This window comes from Ornithorhynchus anatinus, chromosome 2 (genome assembly GCF_004115215.2).
Source record: "Ornithorhynchus anatinus isolate Pmale09 chromosome 2, mOrnAna1.pri.v4, whole genome shotgun sequence".
Taxonomy (NCBI): domain Eukaryota; kingdom Metazoa; phylum Chordata; class Mammalia; order Monotremata; family Ornithorhynchidae; genus Ornithorhynchus; species Ornithorhynchus anatinus.
In genome coordinates, this window is record NC_041729.1 from 117,076,848 (window position 1) to 117,083,969 (window position 7,122).

General features: G+C 41.1%; 2 non-coding genes across 2 annotated transcripts; both read left to right on the forward strand.

Moving 5' to 3' along the window:
• The first annotated feature begins 5,155 nt into the window (after positions 1–5,155).
• LOC114809856 lies at positions 5,156–5,293 on the forward strand. Its single transcript, XR_003757629.1, has one exon. It is a non-coding gene; the product is annotated as a small nucleolar RNA SNORA7 (small nucleolar RNA).
• Positions 5,294–6,751: 1,458 nt separating this feature from the next.
• On the forward strand, positions 6,752–6,889 carry LOC114809541. The gene has a single exon (XR_003757319.1). It is a non-coding gene; the product is annotated as a small nucleolar RNA SNORA7 (small nucleolar RNA).
• Positions 6,890–7,122: the final 233 nt, after the last annotated feature.

Sequence of the window (7,122 nt, forward strand, 5' to 3'; positions counted from 1 at the left end):
TCTGGGTGTCTTTCCAAGACATTCTGGCAATCTTGATTGAGTTTTCTTCTTTTTCTTTCAGAGCATCATTGCACAGTGCAAAGCAGTGTGCATAGTCATCAAAGAAGACTGTCAGATCTGTGTGTGTGTATGATTTTCTTGATCCATGATTCTCTTCAGGGATATCACTGATTTATGGTGCTGTGCTTAAATTAATGGAATTTATTGTGCACTTATGTGTAGAGAGGTATACTAAGTGCTTGGGAGAATACAATACAATAAAGTTGGCAGACACATTCCCTATCCACAATGAGTTAAGTCATTTGATATATCTGAAATATAGTCTCACAGTCTTTTCCACAGTGCAGTTCAGTAAACCATTATACATATGATAATATATTTTGTGATGGATCCCAGAGAATAACAACCCACTGATAATATCAAATCGCTGGTGGATAAAAACAAAGTTATCTTATAATTACAAAACTACCAAATTTGTTTTGAGGAAGATATTAGCTCAGTGTTTAAACATCAATTATCCTACAGGCCACTGAAAGGAGATGCAGAAAGAAAATAGAAGAAGCTCAGCTGAGCTTTGGAGAAAATTTATAAATTAGCAAGAACTATCCAAACAACAGAAACATTGTTGTGGGTTGGAAGAAATAGACATTGTTAAAACTAGTAGAGGATTTCTTTTAAAATGTTGATGAAAAGTAACAGTAGAATGTTGAAGACTCTATAAGAGAGATCTGCCTCTAAAAGGGGAACGGTGAGAGTGTTGCCTGTAACAGAAAACCTTCCTCAGTCCTGCTGGAAACAAGATTCAGCAATAAAAAAAATGGTAGGGTAGCTGCCAAGTAACAGGTGAGACGAAGGCATGGTTGCATCCCTGCCGTGTTTGCTGCAGCTGATATCCTGCTCCCAAGGCCATTCTGACTTTTCTGGAGATCGTGGAAGAAATGGTGTTTAAAGTCAGTCATCAGAATGGAAAATAATCATGGTGGAGATAGATGTTCAGTTGGGAAATTGCTTCTTGTAAACCGTGGCATTCCTTACCACCTGCTGATGCACCTCTCTGCTACTAGCTGCTGGTTCTTGCAATTTGCCATGAGGGAACTGAGGCCCAGATAAGTTAATAATAATAATAAATTATGGTATTTGGTAAGCACTTACTATGTGCCAAGCATTTTTTTAAGTGCTGGGGTAGAAGCAGCGTGGCTCAGTGGAAAGAGAACGGGCTTTGGAGTCATAGGTCATGGGTTCGAATCCCGGGTCTGCCACTTGTCAGCTGTGTGACTGTGGGCAAGTCACTTAACTTCTCTGTGCCTCAGTTACCTCATCTGTAAAATGGGGATTAAGAGTGTGAGCCCCACGTGGGACAACCTGATTCCCCTGTGTCTACCCCAGCGCTTAGAACAGTGCTCTGCACATAGTAAGTGCTTAACAAATGTCGGCCCGCCACCTAAAACTCAACATGAGCAAGACTGAGCTCCTCATCTTCCCTCCCAAACCCGGTCCTCTCCCAGACTTCTCTATCACCGTGGATGGCACGACCATCCTTCCCGTCTCTCAGGCCCGCAATCTCGGTGTCATCCTTGACTCGTCCCTCTCGTTCACCCCACACATCCTATCCGTTACCAAGACCTGCCGGTTTCACCTCTACAGTATCGCCAAGATCCGCCCTTTCCTCTCCACCCAAACGGCTACCTTACTGTTACAGCCTCTCGTTATATCCCGGCTAGACTACTGTGTCAGCCTTCTCTCTGACCTCCCTTCCTCCTCTCTCGCCCCACTCCAGTCTATTCTTCACTCCACTGCCCGGCTCATCTTCCTGCAGAAACGATCTGGGCATGTCACTCTCCTTCTTAAACAACTCCAGTGGTTGCCTATCGACCTCCGCTCCAAACAAAAACTCCTCACTCTAGGCTTCAAGGCTCTCCATCACCTTGCCCCTTCCTACCTCTCCTCCCTCCTCTCTTTCTACCACCCACCCCGCACGCTCCGCTCCTCTGCCGCCCACCTCCTCACCATCCCTCGGTCTCGCCTATCCCGCCGTCGACCCCTGGGTCACGTCCTCCCGCGGTCCTGGAACGCCCTCCCTCCTCACCTCCGCCAAACTGATTCTCTTTCCCTCTTCAAAACCCTACTTAAAACTCACCTCCTCCAAGAGGCGTTCCCAGACTGAGCTCCTCTTCTCCCTCTACTCCCTCTGCCATCCCCCCTTTACCTCTCCGCAGCTAAACCCTCTTTTTCACCTTTTCCCTCTGCTCCTCCACCTCTCCCTTCCCATCCCCACAGCACTGTACTCGTCCGCTCAACTGTATATATTTTCGTTACCCTATTTATTTTGTTAATGAATTGTACATCGCCTTGATTCTATTTAGTTGCCATTGTTTTTACGAGATGTTCTTCCCCTTCACTCTATTTATTGCCATTGTTCTTGTCTGTCCGTCTCCCCCGATTAGACTGTAAGCCCGTCAAAGGGCAGGGATTGTCTCTTTCTGTTGCCGACTTGTTCATCCCAAGCGCTTAGTACAGTGCTCTGCATATAGTAAGCGCTCAATAAATACTATTGAATGAATTAATGAACAAATACCAACATTATTATTATTATTACAAGGTAATCAGGTTGGACACTGTCCCTGACCCACATGGGGCTCACAGTGAAGTCAAGTGAAGTTACTTGCCCAAGGTCACAGAGAAGAAAGTAGTGGAGCCAGAATTAGAACCCAGGTTTTCTGACTCTGGGGCCCATGTTCTTTCCACTAAACCACACTATTTCTAAGAAAACTTTGAGATAATACATTTATGGTACCTGAAACTATAAGTAGACTATAGAATTCCCTCTATTTATGATGCTAATTTGAGTACTTGGACTTCTTTTAGAATATGTATTTTTCTCTATTATATTTCAATTTAAATTATATTTATGAGAATCTTTGATCAAATATGAAAACATAGAATTAACTAACTTCGATTTTGTCCCAAATTCATGGCCTACTCATTTTCAGAGCTAAATAGAAGTGAACTATCCTAAATATGAAAAGCCATTTCTCAACCAAAAATAGGAAAAAAAACAGATCAATCCACTGATGACCGTAAACCGGATAAAGCTAAAATGCCTTTGGTTAGAGAACAAATTCAATGTATTTTCTTCTTGGGAACAAAGTGCATTTGTTGGGAACAGTTTGTCATTCCCTGCCTTCTGCTGGACCCATGAAAATAATGACCCAGGATTTCCACAGTGTCCAAGTAATTCCCTTGTAGTGATGTATTTCTCTACAGTTCTTATTCAGTAAAAGGAAATTAAAAAAAGGATACAAATTGTGGTTTGTGGGAAGAGACCTTTTCTTCTCTATTGAACTCTCCCAAGTGCTCAGTATAGTGCTGTGCAGACTAACATTAGCTTATTTCAGCTTTTTTTGTAGTGTGCTGCTATTTTTCTTATCACCTCAAATTGAAAGAAAACAAGCTTTGATATAGTTTGTTGTTTTTCTTTTGAGAACAACTGCTTTCTTAAAATACATTGTCTTGCAGGCCTTAGTTGCTAGGAGCTGATAATGCTGTTTTCTTCTTATTTTAAGTGGTATTTTTTAAATGCTTACTATGTGCTGGACACTGTTCTAAGCGCTGGGGTACATACAAGCTAATCAGGCTGGACACAGACCCTGTCCCACAATCTTCTCATTTTACAGTTGAGGGAACTGAGACCCAGAGAAATAAAGTGATTTACCAAAGGTCACACAGCAGACAGATGTAGAACTGGGAGGAGAACCCATGTCCTTCTGATGCCCAGATCGGGGTATATATCCACTAGGTCATGCTGCTTCTTCTGTGTTCCTTTCACATGATAAGGGAAGATTCATTGAAGTGTTTGTATTCCAAATCGTAGATCTTCACTGAAATTTACTCATTATTAATTATCAGCATGCATCAAAGTGCAATGAATTTTAGAATATTACTGGAAAATTATTTATGAAATGACATGGCTTTGGCATTTGAGAAAATGTGATTGTTTGGTGATTAGAAATAGGATAGGAATGGTCTTTATTGAGTGGAAATAATGGAAATATTAAGGGTGGGAAAAGCATCATTCCCAGTTACCCACCTCTTTTTTTCTCAGAAGCACATGGTCTAGGAAGACTCTGAAGATCTTTTCATTAGATTTGGAATAGAAATTCTGTGGCTATTTCATAGTGCTCTGAATCTACTTGAGCTCCAAATATATTTTCTTGATTTTCAAATAAGAACATTTTTAATTATGATTTATTTAGAATAATAATTTTATCTGTCACATAATAATGATAATAATAATATTTATGGTATCAGTTAAGTACTTGTGATGTGCCAAGCACTGTTCCACATGCTGCAATAGACATAAGATAATCAGATCAGATATAGTCCCTTTACCACATGGTGTTCAAAGTCTAAGTGAGAGGGAGCACAGGTTTTGACTATACATTTTAAAGAGGAAGAAACAGGCACAGAGTAGTTAACTGACTTGCTCAAGTTTACATGTCAGGTTTGTGGTAGAGCTGGGATTAGAACCCAGGTCCCTGGACTCTCATGCTCTTTTGACTAGGCCATAGTGCTTCTTATGTTCCTTACCTTACGAGGTTGCTTGGTGAATGTCATCCTATTCAATAGGTAACATATGCTAGAATTCTGTTCTGCTTTCGGGAATTGCCCCTGATGACTTTTGAACAGGTCTCAACTGTCAACTATACATATTTAATACCCAAGAAACCTAAAATGATTTTAGTATTTCCCTCATTAAACTCACATATTCAATCTGTATACGTATTGTGGCAGTTCTATCTTCACAACATCTCTGAATCAACCCTTTTCTCTCCATCTAGACTGTTACCATGCTGACCCAAGCACTTATCATTGAATGAATGAATTAATGAATATTTATTGAGTGCTTACTGTGTGCAGAGTACTGTATTAATAATAATAATGATGATGGTATTTGTTAAGTGCTTACTAGGTGCCAGGCACTGTACTAAACCCTGGGATCATCATCATCATCCTTGCCTACTGTGCTGTTCCTCCCTTTCCCATTCATCATCCTCCAAATCCTTTTCTTCCTTTTTTCTTTTAGTATAATATTCTCAAGCCTTCTGGTCGAAGCCAGTCCCTGGCATTTTTATTCCTTCTCAGTAGTCCCACTGTGCCCTTCTCAGGATCTCACCTGGAGAGTTTCCAGTACTCTACCAGTCTCAGTTACAGGGGGGAGAGTCAAGCAGAGGCATACCCATTCCATTCCTGGCTTGGGCAGTGACTAGTGAGTGGAAGGCAATCTGCTATAAGCCAAAATTCACCTGTATTTGGCAGCAGCGGTAAGGACATAGACTCATGTTTACTGCATGGAAGAAGACAGCAGTAAACCACTTCTGTATTTTTACAAAAAAGCTCATTGGTTACACTACCACAATGATTGCAGATGGAGGTGGGGTATTCTGGGAGAGAAGTGTCCATGGAGTTGCTATGGATTGGAGATGACTCAGCATAAGACAAGTCCCTTTGTCTTCTGGTGCTGTCTTTGAATATCCACAGCTCTACATATCATTTGGGGTTTTGCTTCCTTGTGTCTTGAAAGTTTCTTTGATCCATCTTGATTGTATTTCCCCAGTTCAAGACACTGTAAAGCTGTTGTGTAGTATCCTGTCTGTCATCCCCTCAGCTTTCTTGTCCAGTGACCATACTATGTGGTAAGCATTGCTTCAGTACTACCCTTCATGACTTCTTTACCTGGACTTTCAATTTATTGATCCATGTTAAGTAATATGTTAATAGGTAGGTGGAATTATTCTCTAAATAAGATATGGCAAGTGGCAAGTCAGGTCTCATAATTATGTAGAAAGATGGGTAATACGGTGGCTCTATAGATCTTCAGTTTGATCTGGATCTTATGTCATATCCATGCCATATTCTAACTGTTAATACAGAATCAATCAATTGTATATTATTGAGCATGTACTAAGTTATGCTAAGCACCATACTAAGCACTTGAGAGAGTACGGCATAACAGAGTTTGTAAACACATTTTCTGCCCACAAGGAGCAATCTAGAGGAAGAGATAGATATTAAAATAAATTAAAATTATTTATATAAGTGCTGTAGGGCTAAATAAAGGGTACAAATCCTATTGTGAGGGTGATGCAGAAGGGAGAGTGAGTAGGGGAAATGATGTTTATTTGGAGAAGGCCTCTTGGAGGAAGTGTAATTTTAATAAGGATTTGAAGGTAGATCTGACAGATATGAAGGGTAAGGGAATCACAGGCAAGATTTCAGAGGCAAGATAGATGAGATTGAGGTGTGATGAGTAGTTTAGAGGAACAAAGTGAAACTGTCATGTTTTAGTAGGAAATCAGCAATGTAAGATAGGAGAGTGCAAAGGGATCAAGTGCTTTGAAGCCTATGGTAAGAAGTTTCTTTTTGATGAGGAAGTGGATGGGCAATGACTGGAGGTCTTTGCAGAGTCACAAAGCATGGACTGAGCTGTTTTTTTTTTTTTAGAAAAATGATCCAGACAGCAAAGTGAATAATGGACTGAAGTAGGGAGAGACAGGAGGTAGGGAGGTGAGTGAGGACCTTGATGTGGTAGGCTGATGTGGTGGTCAAGACAGGATAGGATAACTGCTTAAATTTATGTAGTAGCAGTTTGGATGGGGAGGAAATTGTGGATTTTAGCAATTCCATGAAGGTCAAACCAATAGGATTTGGTGACTATATTTGGTTGAATAGGTGGGTGTTATGAGGCAGATGTTCCCTCTCAGGATCGCATCTGGAGAGTTTCCAGGACTCTACCAGTCTTGGCTACCGGAGGGAGAGTCAAGCAGTGGAATACCCATTCCATTCCTAGCTTGGGCAGTGGCTAGCAAGTGGAAGGCGATCTGCTACAAGACAAAACTCATCTGTGCTAGGCAGCAGCAGTATGGGAGAGAGTCAAGAATGGTTACTCATGTTTACTGTGTGGAAAGAGGCAATGGTAAACGACTTCCATATTTTTACCAAGAAAACAGAATGGATACATTACCAGAATGATTGCAGGTGGAGGTGGGGTGTTCTAGGAGATATGTGTCCATGGAGTCTCTGTGGATCGGAATCTACTCTACAGCATAAGACATGACAAGATGA